Source organism: Sus scrofa, chromosome 9, assembly GCF_054392235.1.
Source record: "Sus scrofa isolate SSC_HxYL_T2T_F1_AM1 chromosome 9, Sscrofa_HxYL_maternal_Yorkshire_Landrace_v2.0, whole genome shotgun sequence".
Taxonomy (NCBI): Eukaryota; Metazoa; Chordata; class Mammalia; order Artiodactyla; family Suidae; genus Sus; species Sus scrofa.
In genome coordinates, this window is record NC_139391.1 from 105,308,155 (window position 1) to 105,330,148 (window position 21,994).

The window sequence follows — 21,994 nt, forward strand, 5'->3', positions numbered from 1 at the left end:
TAGAGAGAGGATTGTTCAGATATTTTCAAAAAATGCAAACTATTTTGTAATGAATTATTTGATTACTTAAAAAATAATTTCAAATATTATTAATCAGGGCATAGAGTTTCTTTTGGGGTTTATGTGGGTATTGTTCACTTTATTTCTTAGGTGATGAAAAAATTGGACAGATATATCTTAGAAGCTTAATCTACTTTGCCCTTCCTTTGATGTTCAAAAATTATCACATAATTAATTTTTTAAAATAGTCAAACTGGCACCACCAGGATATACATGAAATCAGAAATTTAAGAGTTTGTTGCAATGTTTGCAATGATGCTGTGTGTGTCTGAGCAGTACATTTTTGTCTGTGCTAAATAGTTAATAGTCTTTAAATCTGTTTTTGCTACATAGAGGTATATTTTGTTTTTATGACATTGCCTATGAAGTACCTTGGTCTGTTGAAAAATGCAAAATGGGGATGATAAAGTATACTCTAATGAGAATGGGAAAATTCTAAAATTTCAAGGGGGATTTACTAACTCAAAGAATTCTGAAAAAGAATACCTTCTTTATGTATGTAGATAAATTTAATACTTGCTAAGCTTGTGGTGACCAAAAAAGCCTACCACACTACGACTAAAAATCTTAACAGCAGCATGAGTTATTGCTCTGAATCATTTTCTACAAAAAAATGTTAGCTCTTTAATACAGTGATTACTTTACCAAATTGTCCATTAGACTCACTGTCACGCTGCCAAGAGCAAAAGGAAGTGAAGCAATGGGGCAGAAACTGGGTAATATTTGAAATCATGTTTTCACAGAGCTTGCTGGATATCACAATATTTCCGTGTATATCAATAATCATGATTTGGAAGGAAGCAGAAACAAGGTGAAAAAACACAAAGAGATTTAGGGAAACAAAGGGCTAAGTTTATTGACAAAAGCAATATTATTGAGTGCAGAGGGCAAGGATTTTAGGATAAGGAGATTTGAGACTGAATCCAGCTCTGACACTTATAAAATGACATTGAGGAAGTTTGTATTTATGTAAATACATAGATATTAGCTATTATCATTATTGTCCTTAAGAGGCTTTGCTTTTTAATTAATGAAATATATTTATTCTGTATTAAAATAATAACTGACATGAAACTAATTTCTAAGTCAAAATCTGGTTTCCTTTTCTAATCTACTAAAATGGTATACAGATCAAAGTTGGAACATAAGCTAACCAAGGCTGCATAATAATGTCAAAGTGTCTCAATCATTTTGATTCATTAAGCAAAATACAGTTTATTCAATACCAATATGTACTTGGCATTATTACAGAGAAAGAACAATTCTATATAGTATTCCAAATGGAAATAATCATTACAAATAAAGATGCTTCTTTCCATGCAGATGAGGCATTTCTTTAAAACCGTATTCATTAAACAAGTCATTTATAAAAATATTTCTGCCAGTATAGTTTTTCTTTAAGATTGTAAAATCTTTTGATTCTGTTCAATTCATTACGTGTGGCTAATTTGCCATTCTGACTACTTTCACTTTCTGGAAACAAACAAAAAAATGTTTCCCTATAACAATTTAGATTTCAAAGGAAAATCTTAGTTGGCAATATCCATTCTTCCAAAATTTTCCCCAGAAGCATACTTCGGACATTGTAAAATTAAATTTTTCCAGGCCAAGTTACACAATGATTCCAGTAAATACTGGAGATTACACTAAATACTATAACAATATTTCAGGGAGGTCACAAGTCATGTCATGCCTGGTTTATTACGTACATGAATTCAAGATTATTTTATCCACATGGGAAGCTCATTCCCTTTTAACACATGCTCCTGATTTAGCTGTACTGCCACACTGACCAAGCCAATAGACTCTTTACTGATGCTCTACAAGATCCTAAATATCAAAGCTGCATCTACCGAAAATTAGTAAAAATTACTAGTTTTATCACCAAGAATTATTTGGCTATTAAGTAAATACTACAGTGGGTCAGCACTTTTTAAGTACTAGGAACTGGTATTAGAGTTTTGAAGAGAAATAAATTAAACACTGACCTTACCCTTAAAGTTTTAAAGTTATTTTATTCATTGGTTTTCTTTTAAAGGTTAGAGGGTAGGAAGTATTTTTTTACAATACAGTTTGGTAAGAGCTGTAGGAGTGCTTTGTACAAAAGTACTAGGTAGCAAAATATTGGAGTAGCAGAGGCTGCCTCACTGGAGAAATAATGTCGAGAAGAAGTATGTGTAAAGCGTACTTACAATATCTAAGTATTGCCTTAAACCACCATTCAACTCACTGCTTTCGTGAGTTTAACTTTTTTAGAATCCACATGTAGGCTAGGGAGTTGAGGAAATGGGGAGATACTAGTAAAGAGTACAGAGTTTCAGTTATGCAGGATGAGTAAATTCTCTAGTTCTAGAGTTAATAAATCTGTATTATATACTTGAAATTTGCTAACAGAGTTTATGGTAAATGTCACAATGAAAGCAACAACAACAATAGAAAAAGGTAACTATGAAAGGTGATGGATACTGTAATTAGCTTGTTGAGGTAATCACTTTACAAAGTATACATATATCAAAACATCACATTGCACACCTTAAATCTATATTTGTCAATTATTCTTTGATAAAGCTGGAAAAAATTTAACTTTTAAAATGGAAACAAAAAAATTGCCCTACAAAGTACTTCTTAAAATATCTATACTTTGCAGATGAGAAAACAACTGAGACAGAGAAATTAAGAAACTTTCTGGAGTTCTCACAACTAGTGAAAGGCAGAACCCATGTGCTAATCTACCCTGCTAAACCTTCTGCACATGATTTTTCTATTGAACACTCAGCACTGTTTTTGAGAAAGCAAAGGTCCCAAAAGTTCTCAAGTCCAATTAGATCAAAGCAGTGAAGGAGCAGTGAAAACTTACTTAGTTGTAAATTCCTTGTCGTCTAGTTAATTAACACACAGGCTCCTACTCATTACTTGGAGAATGTAGCAAATGTGCTGCGGGGACTAAAAAGGAGCATAACAGGGGGAGACATCTTTTTGTTGGTTTGTGTTTGTGTATGTTGTCTCTGTTTTTTTTTTTTTTAAATGATTATTGACCAAAGAAAAGTGCAGTGATTGTCACAGAGATTAAGCATCAATAAAAAACTTAATTCTGAGACAGACTTAGATCCTGCCTTACTCCTACTGTTAAACAAAAATTGTTCTGAACTGTTCTAAAAGAATTGCAATACTAATACAATCGAGTCATAAAAAACCAGAGTTTTTACACTAATTTATCAGATTTATAAATTACACTAATTTATAAGATTTAATAAAATGCCACGGGCACTAGTATTATTAAGGGAAATAAAAAGTACTAAAAGGAAATCCTTTCGTTAGAGAGAAAATAAATAGCTCTTCAAAGTACAATTTAGAATCCTTATTTATTAAATCAATAAAACAAATGAAAAATAAACTGTGGTATGTATTCATTAATTCTATAGAACAAACTACACATTGAGGTTTATATTAACATCTAATTTAAAGATAAAACATTTTATTCTTGCCTTCTACATAATAGGTTTATTTTAAACTATAAATTACTTTAATGATATTTGATTTTTTACAGCTGAGGAGTTGATACATTTTTTTAAGAAAAATTCTATATCAAGCATATGGAAACCCAACATGAAACTAGTTATAATTAGGTGTCATGTAGCACCATGCATGAGGAATATTTGCTTTTTTCATCTACTGGTTTAGGTATGTAGGAAGGCATACCCTTTCCTCACAGGTATGGCAACCCTTCTCTTCTACACTATTTCTTGTTTTGAGATGGCATATCAAGTGACCTATTAAAGAAAAAGCTTGAAATCTTAACTTTCTTTTTGTGTTCTAGGAAATGTAAAAGTCTTATCAATCTGTAAGATAACAATGTAGTTCTTTTTAAAAAAGTTATCATCCAATTTAAAACATACTCCCAGGTTAGACCTCATTTAATTTAATACCCTCAGTTTATAGAAGAAGAAACTGAGACTCAAGGGAAAAAACTTATTTGCCATCAATCATAAATCCAACTATTGGTAAAATCGTGATTATATTGGAAGTTCTGAGCTTTTAACTCCAAAATGACTTTCCTAAATTCTTTTTTATTTTACTTGTCATTTATCAAAATATAAACATGTAATATAAAAACAAACCATCCAAGTAACAGTGTAGAACTAAGTATCTAATGAATTAAAACACTTTTGTACGTTTCTCAAATGCCTATTGCACCTGCTCACTAGCTAAATGGCATATTTATGAATAGCTAATTCTCTGGAAAGTACAAAAGAAATAGAATTGTTCTTGTTGCTGAGTTTACAAATTGAAATGTGAGAATAATTTAAAGTGTATCACTAAATGCTAAAATGTGTACACACACTTAGATGGTTAAGGCAGAGAAATCTGAGGATGTGCTACTTATCAGAGTTTATCTTTTCAGGGAAAGTTTCCTCAAATACAGAAGTTCTTAGAGTATAGTTCCTGGGCCAATAACATCACATCACCTGTGACTTGTGGGAAATGCAACCAGCAGGTCCCACCTGAGACCTATTGAAAAAGAATCTTTGAGGGTGGAGCCCAGTGCTCTGTGTTTGAACAAGCCCTCAGGGGACTCTGATATACACTGGAACACTATGTTCAGAAGGAAAGGATTTTCATTATGTAAAATACAGTATGCATCATGAATTTCAATGCTTTCTACTAGTTTTTCTATTTATGTTCACATGAGTAGCCACAGCATAGTCCTTTTAACAGTTGGAGTGCATACAAGGCAATTAGCTCTTATCAGAGTGAGATGAACCATATGTTTTAGTTAATTAGTTCTCTTTGTTCCTGAAAGGTTTTCCCTAACTCCTTTTTGACAGTTTTGTCACACTCTTTCCCCCACTCCTTTACAGCCCTTCACACAGCTAAAGTAATGTATTTTAATAAAATCCAGTTTAAATACCACATTTAAAATAATCCTGCTGGGAAAAAAAATTAAACCTAATGGTTTACAAAGTTGCTATCATGTAGTTTCTGGTTAAATGTAAACATTGAAGAGTATTAACTGTGTTGCAATTTGATTGGGCAAGGCACATTTTCAAATCACATGCTTGCAGATATATAAATTGAAAAGTTTTAAAAAGTTAAAAATGGAAAGCCTTATTAAACCAAATCATTTTCTTTCTGATAATATTAAGTGGCAATCTAACTATGATATTTTAATTAAATCCACTGAATATTTTCAAATCATGGAGCTAAACTCATAAATGAATCAAGGTTTGCAGATTCTCAACTGAAGAAATGTTAGGGAGGGCTCAGACTTCCAGGTCGCCCTGATTCCTCCAATTCCTTGCTTTGAGACTTGGGGGAAGTGAGCTCCATTCTGAGCTTCAGTTTCTTCATCTGTAGAATGAAAGAACAGTAACCCCCTAATTATATGGTTATGGCGAATAAAAGTGACTATGCCTTTAATGCCCATAACCTATAAATGTCAGCTACTGCTTTAGTTCCCTAATTAATAAAAAGTTAATTTGCTATAAGTTAAATAAAAGATTCTAATGGTCATAGAACATTTGGTTGTCACAACTGAATGGGAAAAAAAAAAAAACTAAAGCAAAAAATTATTTGGCGCCATATGTCAATAGGGGTGAAACTGAGTAAACCTGTAGTATAAAATGACTTGATACTGAGCTCTGCACTGTGTTTTTTGAAAGCTCTTCTTGAGTTAAGTAATACATAGTTCAATAACTGGTAACTGAATTCCAGTAAGAGTAATTCTGTTGAACAACTTATTATATAATATGTAAGTTATTTTTGATATTTTATGTAAACAGCTGAAGAAAAATCAGTCTACTTAATGCCTTGAAGTGGTTCAATCATCATCATTTAAAATTTAAATTTTTATTTTACTGTTAGGAACACACAAGTTCGAACCTGTGTAGTTCTGACAGCAAATCTTTACTTTTCCCCCAGAAATTCAGAATTTCATAGCAGAAAGATATTTTCACTATAAAAATAATTCTACTGAGTCTGTACATTTTTGTTAAGTTAATTTAGTAATATAATGGAGGGGAAATGTCACTTAAAGAATCCTTGACACCTGTCCTCCTCTCACAGGACATGATCTGTCAGCAAATTCTGTATGCCCTATCTCCAGAATCTGACCACTTGGCATAACCTCCACCGTGATCACCTTGATCCAAGACGCCATATTCCTTTCCTCCTAACTAGTCACCAGCCTCTACCCTTTCTTGCTATACCATCTCTCATAGGGAGAGTCATTTTTATAAGTTGCTTTTTACATTGTAATGCAATGGAAAGTAAGTTCCTTCTCTGCTAAAAGTCTTGAGCAGAACAGGGAAGTGGAAGGTGACTACACAGACCTACACCACCTCGTCCTTCATTACTTTCTCCCACCTCCCCTCTGTTCTAGACACCCAGCCTCTTAGCAGTGGCACTTGTTTGAATGCTCCACCCAAGCTGGGCATCAGGGAACTATGCACTTGGTCTTTCCTTGCCCCTCACACTCTTCCTCCTGACATTCATATAGTTCACTCTCTCCCTTTTTTTACATATCTTCTCAGTGAGTCCCTCCCAAACCATACATGAAAATTGCAATTCCAAATGCATGATCGATCATGCAGTTCCCTGTCAGCAACCCCAATCCCAATTCACTGCCTTGTTTTTCCTGTAGAACCCATTATCATGTGACATAGTACATATTTTACTTAGTAATATGTTTCTTGTTTTTCTCCTTAGAAGGTAAATTGTTTTAGGAGAAGAATTCCTTCTGATTTTTTCCTGTCTTGATCATTGTTTTTTCTCTGGTGCTGGGAACAAAGATCTGCACATTGCAGGAACAAATTAGTGAATAAAGAGAATCACTGTAGGGGAATGCAAAGAATGATGTCTGTAATGTGATAATTTTACTGTAAAAAAGAACTGCATTGTTGAACCCTATTATTCCTTCTTCAAGAGCAGCACTGTTGATAGAAATTCGATCCAAGCCACATAGTTTGTAATATTCTAGAAATATTTGAAAACATAAAAAGAAAAAAGGCAAATTTAATAATAATGTATAATCATATTTTTAAAACCAGTATGTCTATAGTATTACCCTCTGTGTCTTTAAACCCATAAGCATCTCAGTTTAGACTAGCCACTTTTCAAGGGCCCACTGTACAGATGTAGCTAGTGGCTCCACATTTGACAGTGTAGCTCTAGAACGAGAGATAAACCTTACTATTTAATGATCCTAAGCTTATGTACAAAGGTAGGAAAATAATACTGTTATATTCTGATGAACTTTTTATGTATGCTTACTTAAATATAATAAGCTAATTTTTTAAACTGAGATTTATATAGTGGTATAATTTTTGTAAATGAGAAAGGTATACACCAAAATTTACCTATTTTTAACAGATTTTGGAATTGTCAGATTTTTTAAATTATCTGTTCTAGCCTTATGTCTGAAGAATAAATCCCTTCCTTGTATTCATATTAATATTATTGAACATCTATTTGAAACTACTAGTGACAGACTTACATAAAAACATTTCTCCATGCCAACTGTGGATACCTCTATAGGTAAGCAAATTTGTACATGTATTAAACCAAAATCTAATTTGTAACGTCATCAAATAGCCCTCAGTAGTTTCCTTCAAAAGCCAAGAGGAAAGTGTAAACAGTTTTCCATGTGAAAATTGTTAGAGTACTTTAGTATTGAACACAACAACCTATGTCTCCTGTTTAATTGGGCTTAGTCTTTTGAACAATTCCTTTTATGTTATGTTGTCCCCAAACTTAACTTTCCTCATTTCTCTCCTCTAGATATGCTTGAATTTACTGATGACCCTTTCAAAATTGTAGGAACTAGAGTAAATAATTCAAGATCTCACTCTAATATCCTGTTCTGGTTTTACCATCAAATTCAGTCCAGAGTCCATCCACTATTTCAGCAATTCTCTTGCCTACACCCTCATATACTTGTCAACTTTGTTCTCTCACAACAACCAGCTTAATACTCTCCACCCCTAATCAGATCTACTTGATTGTTGACCTACTTTCTAGAGTCAGGCTGCCAAATATTACTAGTTATTGCATAAGACGACATCCTTCAGTGACACAGATGGACACCACAATATCAGAATCTCAAATTTAGGCTGGGTGCTCAATTTTGATCCTCCAGTTCAGGAACTATCCTTCCCCTCATTCTCTATTTCAATTTGTAAAAGTATTTTTGAGACACATAGCCAAACCCAATACATTCCACTACCAGATCATATCACTTCCTAATTCTTAAAGAGTATATAGACAACCATACACACATTTCTCATCTCTCTACAGTGTAGATTTTACCCAAGTGAAATTGTGTAGATAAAGGAAGAGTAAGCTACATTCCATTGCTGACATGTTGAACTTAACTCTGATTCTCCTTATGTATAGTTATTAATCAATATGTGAACTTACTTAAAACTCCATTTATCTCTAGGAAATTTTACTATATATAACCTATTATTCATGCCTTTTATGATATTTTGAAGCTCTAATTTCAATTCAGTGTTGTACTATCTTTTCTACCTTCTTGGAATCTGGAAATATGATGATCTCACCTGGGATGCCTTTCTTAAATTATGAACACTATTGGTTAAATAAATAGTGCAATTAAAATGCCACTAGAATAATTTTGGGGGGTCAAACAAGAGGCAACTTGATTGAGTGAAATTAAAAACCTTCTAGAAGCCAGGTGAACTATGAAGATTACTTCTCTGTCAGCAGGCAGTGGGCTCTATAAACTTTCCTCACCAGCAGCCACCACATTACTCATGGCCCCTTTAGTGGCCAATCCCTTAAGGCAAGAACTGATAAGACAACCTCCTTAGGCCTATTCCTCTTAGGTCTAAAATTTACTAATACATTTAATATTTTGAATTTCTGACTAATATAAAGTTTTGGGAATTACTATCTACTGACCCAAATTTTGCGTTTTTCTTTATGATGATTTTATCCACAAATCTAAACTTTAAAAATTTGAAGTCTTTCTCATTATTCCTATTAAAATACAGGTATTTTATAATTACAATTTTATGATTATTTCAACATTTGAAATTTTTAATTTACTTTGAATAATGATGGATTTTTTTATTATACACTCATTTTGTGCTATAATGACATTTCAAATAAGCGTGTTCACAAAGAAGTCTTATTTGAATTAGATCGATTTTGATTGCAAGAGGCAGCTTTTTTTTTTTTTTTTTTATTACTGAAGGAACTGGCTCTTTAGGAGCTGATGAAAGTAGAATGACTGCAAATTACATGGAACTGAAGAATCCTCTCACCAATAGTTTCTTTAATGAGAACAGAGTTAAAATTATTTTAAAAGAAAGAATGGGGTTTTCCAAGAACATTTTCTCTGAAAAATGGATCTGTGGATTTATTTATTTTTCGATTCAATGTTCCCTGTTTCTATTTCCCAAAATATTCCAATAGAAGAAAATCAACTAAGAGAGTTAAACGTAATTGTGCACTGTCATTTTACAAATCAGAAATATAAAATGGTATTAAAAGTCATCTATCCAGAAGTGTTTAAAATTGTGTGCAATATACATAGTACATAGTACATTGTAGTATACAGGGTAGAATATTAATTAAATGGCTCTTTTAAAATTTAACTCACTTTCATTGGGCATTTTTACTTTCCACTGTTGATGATGAATTAAAAATGATAAAAAAGACAGAATCCTTAAACTAAAAAAGCTTGCAATTAGTGGGTGAAGTTATATGTAAGTACATATAACTTTAACACCATGAAAATGTATTATAATAGTCATACTCACAAAAGACTATGAACCATGATAACTATTCAACCAGTCTAAAAGAGATAAAGGAAGGTTTTATGGAGAAAAAAAATTTTTTGAGGGTTTTTTTGTTTGTTTTGAGCTGAACTTAATGGATCAGAAAAGTCAGAATTTAGAGAGAAGAAAAGGAATTTCCTCGTATGAGGAATAATGCAAGCAAAGAGCAAGTGACAAGAAAGAACCTGTCTATCACTAGCATATAGTAGTACTTTACAAAGGAAGTAGAGGGTGTGTGGAGAGGTGAAGATGAAGGATTACAATGTCCAGAGAAGATTTTAGGATTAGCTCAGAAATCTGATTTTACTTAGTAAGATAGTGAGTGATTGATTCAAGCAATATCTTATTAAGGAACATATTTTTTCTTAAACAACTTGTTATGAAAAAATTCATATATGTTTACAAGTCAGGAAAAGTTTACTACATAACCATCACTCAGCTTCAACAGTGATCAACTTATGACTAGTCTTCTTTAATTTATACCCTGACCTATTTCCTCAACCTCCCATTACAGATTATCTTGAAGGAAATCAGACATTACATCAATTCATCTGTGATTATTTTAGTATGTATTTCTAAAAGGTAGGATAATGACACTGCAGCACTGTCACTATCATATTTAAATAAACAATGATCCCTCAACATCAAATAGCCAGATAGTATCTGCACTACAGGGATGATTTAATATTTATTGGCTTACAATTTGTTTGAATTAGGATCTGAACAAGATCCATGCATTACTATTAGATGTTAGTTATACCTTCCTTTGATCTCTTCTTTTTCCTTTGCAATTTCTTTCTTTCTTTTTTTTTTTTTTTTTGTAGGAATCAGGTTGTTTGTACACAGATTTTTTTTTCAGTCTTCAGTATGCTGATTCAATCTATACACTCATTTAACATTTTCTTTTATTGTTTCTCTCTTCTTTTTCTCCCATTATATAGCAATTCCAGATCTTCCTTTAAGCTTTCTGTAACCAAGTGCTCAGACATTGCTGGAAAAAATTACACAGTGGGGTCATTTTATGTTCAGAATCACCGATACCAAATGAGCATTCTACAATGTTCAGTAGCACTAGTATATTTCTCTGGTAAAGCTGCTTTCCATGACCTGCAGTGTTATTACCTTTTATTATTCTTCTCGACTTTTGTAAGAAATACATTTTTATTTGATAATCCTACTCTCTATTTTTTTTGAAAAGATAGAAGACTCAGAATAGACTCCTCATTTTCCCAGAACCAATTCTTCTGCATTTGTTGCATTTGCTTCATTCTTTCTCTTTTCTGACATTGATACATTGATACATGAGTGTGTGCATGCTGTTTTCTTTAATAAAAAAAAAACTACTTATAAATATACTTACTACATTTTTAGTACCTGTTAAAATTTACTATTACACTTATTCCTTGATTTTTTTTATATCAACATTTGAAACTATTGACAAGAAACTCTCTGAGGGAGTATTCCATTTCACACCCAGACTATTCACAGATAGTGCCTTCTATATTATAATCACTCAATAAATAATTGTTAAATAAGAGGACAGAAGAATGGCAGAAAAGATACTTACATAAATGTGTGGACTGAGTGACGAGTGAATGAACAGGAAATTAAATATCCACATAGACAAAACCAAACCAAAACAAACAAAAAAATGTGTTGTACAGGATAAAATGAGTATAATCTATTCACTGATCTACATGTATAAACTATCTGCCTTAGAAAAAAAATTTATCAGCAACTATAATCTTTTTTGACATTTTGGAAAATTTTGAAAATTGAATTTTGCAATGGAAAATAATTGAAAGTAAAAATGAAATTAATTCAAGATATCATTTGCTTTGCTCCAAAAATTATTTTATATTTTTATTAAAGTATGGTTGATTTACAATGTTGTGCCAGCTCCAAAACTTTAAATGTCAGGAAAGATCAACAGTGTTTGCCTATATAATTTACTGAAGTATTTGAAGTAACATCTAAAAGTTTAGCTATTTCTTTTATTGAAAGTATAGTCAGAAATGTTCTGATCAAGTTCACTTTCCACAGATTTGTTTACACTGTTGTTTTCTGCTTCTGAAAGTGCACGTGCACTTCCATAATTTTGCAATAGAAATAAAAGAATAATTTAGGAATTTATTGATAATCAGTGATGGCTCTCCAAGAGCATACTTTTTACAGATACAAGTATTTTAAACTACTATTATATAACCATGAAATGAAATACTTCCTGTCATAGGCATTCCCATTGCAGCTCAGCGGGTTAAGAGCCTAAAATAGTGTCCCTGAGGATGCGTTTGATCCCTGGCCTCACTTAGTGTGTTAAGGATCTGGCTTGCCACAAGCTGCAGTGCAGGGTACAAATGCAGGTTGGATCTGGCCCTGCTGTGGCTGTGTGTGGTGTTGGCCTCATGTCAAGCTCTTATTTGACCCCTAGCCCAGGAACTTCATATGCCACAGAAGCTGCTGTAAAAAGAAAAAAAAAAATGCCTCCAGTCATAAAAATATGGAAAATTACACATTTCAATGATGTACGTATTTGTATTTACAAATAAATATAATGATATATATATTTATGTATACGCATTTAGTGATTTATAAATTTGGGTTTTTTCAGCATTCTAATTATAATTTCCTTTTGATAAACATATTCATTTACCTTACCTAATGATATTATCACTAGGCAAGGGTCCATCACATTTCCTAGAACATATATATTTGCTTAATGAGAGAGACAATACGTCAAGAGGAAAAATATTGGAATTACCTTGTTTGTGATCAATACTATGCCACAAGCATAATTTTTATGCTAATCCTTAAGTTAATTGATTAATCATTCACAAAATATTCCATGATTGACAAAAGAGCTCCAGAGAGAATACTGAAATAGTGTTTTGCAGGGAGTGAATCCAACCATATCCTGTCTATTGACCTAACCACATCGGTATGTTTTGTAACAGCAAATGACTTCAAAGACTGTGATTAGATGAAGAAATTCCTGGGAGTCCATGCCCAGTGCACTGGTGATTTTTCATCTTTGACTGCTTTAACATGTAGGTACCTATTCATGAATATTCACTTCAAAATCAGCATATAACCTTTAGTATCCATATGATGAATGTGTTAAACTGAAACTTTACCCCATTATAAATAAAATGTTTAGATGTTTTCTCATTTTTGAAAAATGTAGATTTTGGTTTTATTAAAAATTAGTCTTCACTTATATATGTACCAATGAAATCATTCTAAGACTTCTCAATAGTTTTATTCTACTCATCTGATTTTATTTTTCCATGATGCAACTCCTTCCCCATGAAGAATCATGTATCTCAAGACCAAACATGGGATATATATTATATTCAATAATTCATCCTATTTTCTGTTCAAAAAATGCTTAATAAAATATAATTTTATAACATTTATTTCATTTTTAATTACATATTTCTCTTTTTTAATTGTAACTACCCAAAATTTTATAGATAATAAAGACCTATCTCTACTCACAGGTTGTATGTTAAACATACATTTTCTAGAAAAGTACAACATGTAGTATGCTTGTAATTAGATAATCATTGATTTTTTTATCCTTAAGATACTTTTTTTACATTTTAAAATTTTAGAAAAGTAAAAACCAAAACAAATAATCAAAACAAAATTTCCATTGATAGTTTACTGTCATCCTTTTTTCATATGAGGATTGGGAAATAGATGATACTCTATGATAAGAAAACATCAGATCAGGATGCAAAGTAGGGAGCCTACAGGAATAAACTGTCTTCCTCTTTTATGTCAGGTTGATAGCACAATTAGTAGAGTACATGGCATCTAGATATTACCGTGAGTGAGAATCCCTTCTTCTGTATCCAGACTATGGGTAGATCCCCAAAGCTAGTCTATGTAAAGGAGAAGGGTAGACACACACATGAAATTAAATTAAACAAGGCATTGCACTAATATATTTACTCAACTTTCTAGTTTATCTATAACTATGTACAGAATGTCTTTGACTGGATATAGACCTGTGTTATTACGTTTTTTTAACACCTAATTGTCAACATTAAAAACGTCAAACTGACATGTTAAATGACAACTTGGCTTCAACAATTACCTTGCTATGAGAATTAATACTGCTGTGTTTTACAGTTGTATGTACTCTAAAATAATTCTGTAGCACATGTATTGTTACCTACAACTATGCCTTCTAGTCTTTTAGAGTTAAAAATTTTTATCTGTTATTAAATATATTAATGGTCTTTTCAAAAATATTGATTTGGTCTACATAGGTATTTAAGGAAATGATTTACTGACACTTTTTATTGACCCAAATTTTTATATTGTAAGGAAAACATATTCTCACACAGAATCAAAGATTCAGCCAGTTGTGAGACGTTAGAGATCAAAGGTAAACCAAACTTCAAGCCTCCAGGGACAGGACTGGTAATTAGCAGTCAGGACTTCTGGTGTAAGGTTGAAAGTTGGAATTACCCAAACATTTTTGGAGCATTGCATTCTTCATTCCTTCCATCCTTCATCATGAAACCCTAAATAATGATTCAATTAAAGCCACTCTATCTCCCATTAGTCTTATCAAGTCTTCAGTTGAAGACGTGTGTGTGTGTGTGTGTGTGTGTGTGTGTGTGTGTGTGTGTGTGTGTGTGCCTTAAATCATGCAATACGTTTTCACATTTATCTTCTATTCAGGCTTAAAATCACATTTTACATGCTAGATGTATGCCTGCATTGGTTCACTACTGTGTGCTCATATTGATTTTGTGATCAGCAAAATCTGCCAAGTCTTTCACATGAATAGTGTTGCTTTAATTATCCATCAATTTGATAAAAAGAGAAGTTTAAAGATAAATCCTTACCTCCTATCATTCTCCAAATTAAATTCCAGATTAAAATGTAAAAAATATATTAAAATAAACCATAAATCTTTTAAATTATTAAAGGAAAAGGAAATATATCAGAATACATTGAGAACTTTAACATGGTGGTAAATTTCTGAAACTAGATTTTTTTTTTTTAAGTGTTTCATAATGGAACATGTTGGCAAATGTCTTAAAATGCCTTTGGCCAGTTTTGATATCAAGGTTCCATCAGCCTCATAAAACGATTTTGGAAACTTCTCCTTTCTATTAACTAGAATAAATTGAATTAAATAGGGATTTTTTTTTTTGTCCTTGAATTTATAATAAGAATGGTTGGTGAAGCTGTTAGTAATTCAGACTTACTTCTGCCTACCTTTAATTTTTTCTTTTGCATGGATTGGGGAGATGTGAGAAATCGATGTTATTTCCACACGGATTTTTGGTATAGGTCTATAGTTTTTCCGTGAACTATTTTTTCTTGATAAATTTTTTGTTTAGACAATATTTTAATTTTTATCTGTTTTAGTGTATATGTGTGTACATACTATATTGGTATAAATTAAATTAAATCATGGTCATATTTCTTTTTCTTTTCTTTTCTTCCTTTTTTTTTTTTTTTTTTTTTTTTTTTGCTTTTTTAGGGCTACACCTGAAGCATATGGAAGTTCCCAGGCTAAGAGCTGAATCATAACTACAGCTGCTGGCGTAAGACAGCCACAGCAATGCCAGATCCAAGCTGCATCTGTGACCTATGCCATAGCTCACAGCAATGCTTAACCCACTGAGTGAGGCCAGGGATTGAACCTGCATCCTCAAGGATACTAATCAGCTTCATTACCACTGAGCCATCATGGGAACTTCCATACCTCATTTTTTAAAGGAAGTATTTTACATGCACTTAGGTCCCTCCTTTGCTGCATATTCATACACATTTGCTTCTTAATCTTTTTTATATTAAAATCAATTATGCTTAGATGCTTGTCTATTTTACTATTTTTTTAAAAAAAAAACCTGTTTAGTTTTGCTAGTCATTTCTATTTCTTTCATACATGTTAAAAATTTTTGCTTTTATCATTTACATTTTTATAATTGCTTTAGGGTTATTTTGTGAGGTTGGTCTAATTTCTTAAGTTGAATCATTAGTAATTAATGTTCATCCTTTCTATTTTTAAAAACAGAGCTTTTATTTATTATTTATAAACATTTTCTTTCCATTATAATTACTTCTTAGGCCTTGACATCTTTAGAATGATTTTATTATAGCCATTTATTAAATATATATTATTTGTTTATTGCACATTCTAATATCCACCCCTTTCCCTACTCCATTTTCCACATTATTTTTAATTTTAACTTTTTAGAAAACATAAATTTTTCATTAAAAACAAAAATATAGGGAGTTCCCGTCGTGGCGCAGTGGTTAACGAATCCGACTAGGAACCATGAGGTTGTGGGTTCGGTCCCTGCCCTTGCTCAGTGGGTTAACGATCCGGCGTTGCTGTGAGCTGTGGTGTAGGTTGCAGACGTGGCTCGGATCCCACGTTGCTGTGGCTCTGGTGTAGGCCGGAGGCTACAGCTCCTATTCGACCCCTAGCCTGGGAACCTCCATATGCCACTGGAGCGGCAGAAAGAAATAGCAAAAAGACCAAAAAAAAAAAAAAAAAAAAATATATATATATATATATATATATATATATATAGAAGCTAGTATAATGGGTATTTACAGAATTGTTAACCTAAATTAATTTAAATTGTTGAAGCATATAGATTCCTTATTCTTGAAGTATTTATAACATTTGTCTATTGAATTACGTTGTAAAAGAGTTTTTATTGTATTTGTTCTCTTAGCACATTTCATCATCATCTACATTATAATATAGACAATTTGATAAAAATATAAAAATGGTAATGAAAAATAGATAACAAAATTTTAATTACCATTTCTTCATAATCATATAATGAACTATACTTCTAAGAAGAACACAAAGCTAGCAAAAGGCAAGAAACCAAGCTATTTCAAAGTTATTTCACTCCTAATAATTCCAGTCAAAGATAAGGATTCTGCACTTCAGATAAGTATTAAGTTAAAGCAATTTCCCCTGACACTTCATATAAGAGAGCTATTCGGTTATGGTGACATGCTTCCTATTTCAGAATATATTATTTCAGTGATGTTGGTATTTATTTTAAATAGGGGATGAATGCAAATAACATTCTTTCAATATCCTGAACTAGCAGTCCTTTCATTAACAGGTACCACTATATTCAGGGGTGGAAATGCTGTATATTTACGTTGTAGGAATATGAATTAATAATTTTACATCTTAATTTATAGCCAAAAATTTCATTATTTTTTTAAAAGCAGAGGCAGGATCAAGATGGCAGAGGAGTAAGACATGGCACTCACCTTCTCCCACAAACACACACAAGAAAATCTACATGTAGAATCATTCACACAGGACATCAACTGAACACTGGTGCAAGACCTTAAAGGTCCAAAAAGGGCAAGAAACCCTCCACATAACTGTGTAGAACAAAAGGAAAAGAAGAGAGAAAGAAAGAATCAGGATGGGACTAGCACTCCTGAGAGGAAGCTGTGAAAGAGGAAAGGAACCCACACCCTGGGAAGCCACCTAACTGATGGGGAGATCAGCTGAGATGGAGAGACCTCAAGGCCTCAGAGAAGAATACAGCAGCTGGACTGAGGAGGGCAAAGAAGAGAGAGAGCTTCACGGATTATTGGTACCACCTCCCAGGACAACATAGACTGAGATGCTCAGAAAGGAGATGGGCACTGAAACTCAGGCTCCAGAAGTCAGTTTTGGGGAGAGGACTAGTGCTTGCTGTGTGGGGACAGCCTGAGAAGGTAGGGAACAGTGCGCCAAGGGCTGGGGAGCAGAGCACCACAGCTGAGGGAAACTGGGAGGAGGTTTGGGTCTGCAGGAGAAGCAAGGTGCCATTGTTGCGTGAGAGAAGAGGAGGAGGGGTGGACCACCATAGGAATATCTTTCTCTGTGCATTCAGGGACTCTCAGAGGGCAGGGTTATTGGCAACAAGGCATCTCTTGTGTGGGCTATGGGTGGCAGTGCCTCTTTTGTGGGCTAAGTGTGACAGGCCACCTATTGCAAGACTGACAGGCAGTGGAAGCAAACCACCACAATCCTCTCAGTCACCAGACATGCAAGTGGCATGCCACCACTAGGGTCCATGAACAGGAACCACCTGCAGCCCTAGCCACCTCAGAGGTCAGCACAGAGGAGGGCACTGCAAAAGAGTACCACCCATTGTTGCTCTCACTCTCCTAGGAATACACATGCCCTGCCTCTGCCACTGCCATTTGTTCCAGGTTCCACCTACATCTCCCTAAGGATCATTGCCACTTCCCAGGGCCCTGCAACTAGGAGCAGCCTGTGCCATCTTCCCACTGATCCTTGCCACTGACAAGGGCCCAGCAACCAGGTGCTGGCTACTAGCCCTGCCCATTGCTTCCATCCCCCTGGAAGCACACACAGCACCCTATCAAGGAGATAACAACCTACACACACACTGAGGAAAGAGATAGCAAACATCCAAAAAAAAAGCAATCCTCATGCCAAAAAATAAATAGTAAGCTCTCACAAAATACCCAGGGGCACATTCCCATATAAATAGCCCTCCAAGACTACAGTAGTTGTTCATCTAATCTCAAAGAATAAGAAAAATATAAGCAAAATAAATAAGCTCAGGAATTGTCCTCTTCTTTAATTTCCAATTAAAAGAACAGGACAATTCACCTGAAGCAGCAAATTATGAAACAGACTTCTGCAGTCTAACAGACACCGAGTTCAAAAAGGAGGTAATGAAAACACTAGAGGAATTAAGAGTAGAAATGAATAGTAATGCAGATTACTTTAGAAAAGAACTAGAAAATATAAGGAGGAAACAAGAAAAATTAGAAAGTTCATTTGCAGTGATGCAAGCTAGTTAAAGTCACTGAAGAGCGAAATGAATAATGCAGAGGAATGAATCAGTGAGTTGGAAGACAGAATAGTGGAAAGCACCCAATCAGGACAACAGACAGAAAACCAAATGAGAAAATATGAAAGCAATATAAGAGATCTATGGGATAATACAAAGTGGGCCAGTCTACACATAATAGGGATTAGAGAAGAAGGAAAAAAAAGGGATTGAAAATATATTTGAAGAAATTATAGCTAAAAACCTACTAAATGTAAAGGAAACATCTATCAAGATACAGGAAGCACAGAAGGTCCCAAACAAGTTGAATCCAAGCAGGCCCACACCAAGACATAATAAAAATGGCAAAATTTAAAGATAAAGCAAGGATTCTAAAGGTAGGAGAGAAAACAAAGCATTAATTATAAGGGAACCCCCCATAAGGCTTTCAGCTGGTTTCTCTACAGAAACACTACAGGCCAAAATAGAGTGGCAAGACATATTCAAAACTTTAAAAGTGAAAAATTTGCAACCAAGAATACTCTACCTAGCAAGAATATCATTTAAAATAGAAGGAGAAATAAGGAATTTCTCCAACAAACAAAAACTAAAAGAGTAGAGCAATGCTTACCCCATTCTAAAAGAAATGCTGAAAGGGTTCCTCTAAATAAAAAGAATTAAGGAGAAACAGGATGGAGAAAAGCACAGTTGGAAAGTAATCACTTAAGCCAGTATACAGATCTAAAAGGGAAAAAAAAAAAAAAAAGCCTATTGTAAAAGCAATGATAAACGCAAGGAAGAGCAAAGGGGTAAACATGAAGATATTTTAAAAGGACTTCAAAATCATAAAATGTGGGGAAGGAAAGTAAGAAAATCTAGACTGTTTTTTCTATAATGTGTTTGAGACTATATGACCATCAGGCTAAAGCAACCAAATAGAGAAAGGGGTTAACATACTTGAAAAACAGGGCAACCACCAATCAAAACCAAAAAATACATTCACAAAAGCTAAAAAGAAGAGGACACAAGAATAAAATAAAAGGAAATCATCCAACCAAAATAGGAAGGAACAAAGGAGAAACAGAATCAATTGGAAAACAGGGTTTAAAATGGCAATAAATACATGTTTATCAATGATTATTTTTAAATGTTAAGGGACTGAATGCTTCAATCAAAAGACATAAAGTGGCAGACTGGATTAAAAAACAAGAGTCTACATACAATACGCTGCCTACAAGAGACTCACCTTAGGGCAAAGGACACATAAATTGAAAGCAAGGGGATGGAAAAGTTATGTCATGTGAATGGAAAAGACAGGCACTAAGGAATGCTGGAGGAAAGGGAACTCTCCTTCACTGTTAGTGGGAATGTAAATTGGTACAATCACTATGGAAAACAGATGAAGGTACCTCAGGAAGCTAAATACAGAACTACCATATGATTCAGCAATCCTACTCCTGGGCATATATCTGGACAAAACGTTCATTGAAAAAGAGACACACACCCCTATCTACATCGCAGCACTGTTCACAATAGTCAAGACATGGAAACAACCTAAATGTCCATCAGCAGATGAATGGATTAAGACGATGTGGTTCATATACACAATGGAATACTACTCAGCATTAAAAAAAGAACATAATGCCATTTGCAGCAACGGGGATAGAGCTAGAGACTCTGATTCTAAGTGAAGTCAGAAAAAGACAAATACCATATGATATCACTCCTATCTGGAATCTAACGTATGGCACAAATGAACCTATCTACAGAAAATCAACTCATATGGACATGGAGAACAAACTTGTATTGCCAAGGGGGAGGGAGAGGGCGTGGGATGGACTAGGAGTTTCAGGTTAGTAGATGCAAGCTATTGCATTTGGAGCGGAGAAGCAATCATATCCTGTTGTACAGCACAGGGAACCATATCTAATAACTTTTGATGAAATTTGATTGAGGATAATGTGAGAAAAAGAATGTATATAAATGTATAACTGAGCCACTTTGTTATACAGCTGAAACTGACAGAATATTCTAAATAAATATAATAAAAAATAAAACAGAAAGAGTTGAAAAAAGCATATGACATTATACTTTTAAGGTATTTGAAGTGTTTACCTATAATATTCATTATAATTATATAATTTTAGTATCATATTTTCAATATAAAAGTGGACTGTATGAATAGCCCTCTTTTAGTTACTGACTATAATGGAAAAAGGAAGAATTTTGAAGGCTCAGATTTCAAGACAAAATTCAAAGTTAAAATTTTATAACTCTATTATTATCAGTATTAATAAATATTAATAAAATATAAAATTATAATGTTTAAAGGTAATATTATAATTTATAATATATTGCTTTATTCATTTAATGTTTTTTACTATAAACTGATATATATATAGCAAGTCATGTTAAGTAATATAACTATTTCTAATACCTTAAAAAATTGAGTATGATATATAAAATCTACTATATCATCTACATTATATACTCTATAAAATCTGACTCAGACATGAAAAAGTTTTTTGGTAATTAAATTAAAATTATATTTATCATTTTTGCATACAACTCTCTTTGAGTTATATAGTACCCTTACATGGAGAATTTATGCCAAACTATGTTATTTTTTAAGTTTAAAAGTAGCAGAGACTACCATAGAATATTCATTTTAAGTCAAATATACTCACTTTAAATCTGTAAACTCATCACTTAACAGTGATAACTGTTAGCACTTAAAACAGAATAGGCTTCCCAAAATCCAGAATTTGTTCATTATATTTTGTCAATCAAAGGCCAGTCATTCCATCCATCTGAAGGTGACCTAGGCAATTTTTGTTACTTTTTTAACTTAGTACTATAATTGCATTCGAATGTGTGCTTTTGACACAGCTAGGCAAATATCCATAAGGGAGCAGGCCACTTAGTAAATTTATTGATCCTTAGTGAATAAAAAAGATAATCATTTGAGTATAAGGGGTTCTTTTTATTTATATTCTAAACCATTTATAAAATTTATTTTCTTATGCATGTTTAATATGTCTTTTCCACCTTAAATAAAGTTTAAAAATTATTTTGTCAATATATAGTGTGACCCTCAAGAAAGCAGGCTTATTTATTTTAATCACTGACATATTCCAAGTACCCAGCATAATCCTTGTCACTCAATACCTATCTTTGTTTTGTTTTGTTTCTTTTTAGGGCTGTACCTGCAGCATATACAAGTTCCCAGGCTGGGGGTTGAATCGGAGCTGCGGCTGCCAGCCTATGCCACAGCTACAATAATGCAGGATCCAAGCAGCATATACAACCTACTCGGAAGCTCAGGGCTACACC

General features: G+C 33.2%; 1 long non-coding RNA gene across 4 annotated transcripts in view; it reads right to left on the reverse strand.

Moving 5' to 3' along the window:
- LOC100737186 (uncharacterized) overlaps positions 1 to 21,994 on the reverse strand; it is a 566,938-nt gene that overhangs the window by 216,418 nt on the left and 328,526 nt on the right. The gene's annotated exons all lie outside the window — the stretch shown is intronic.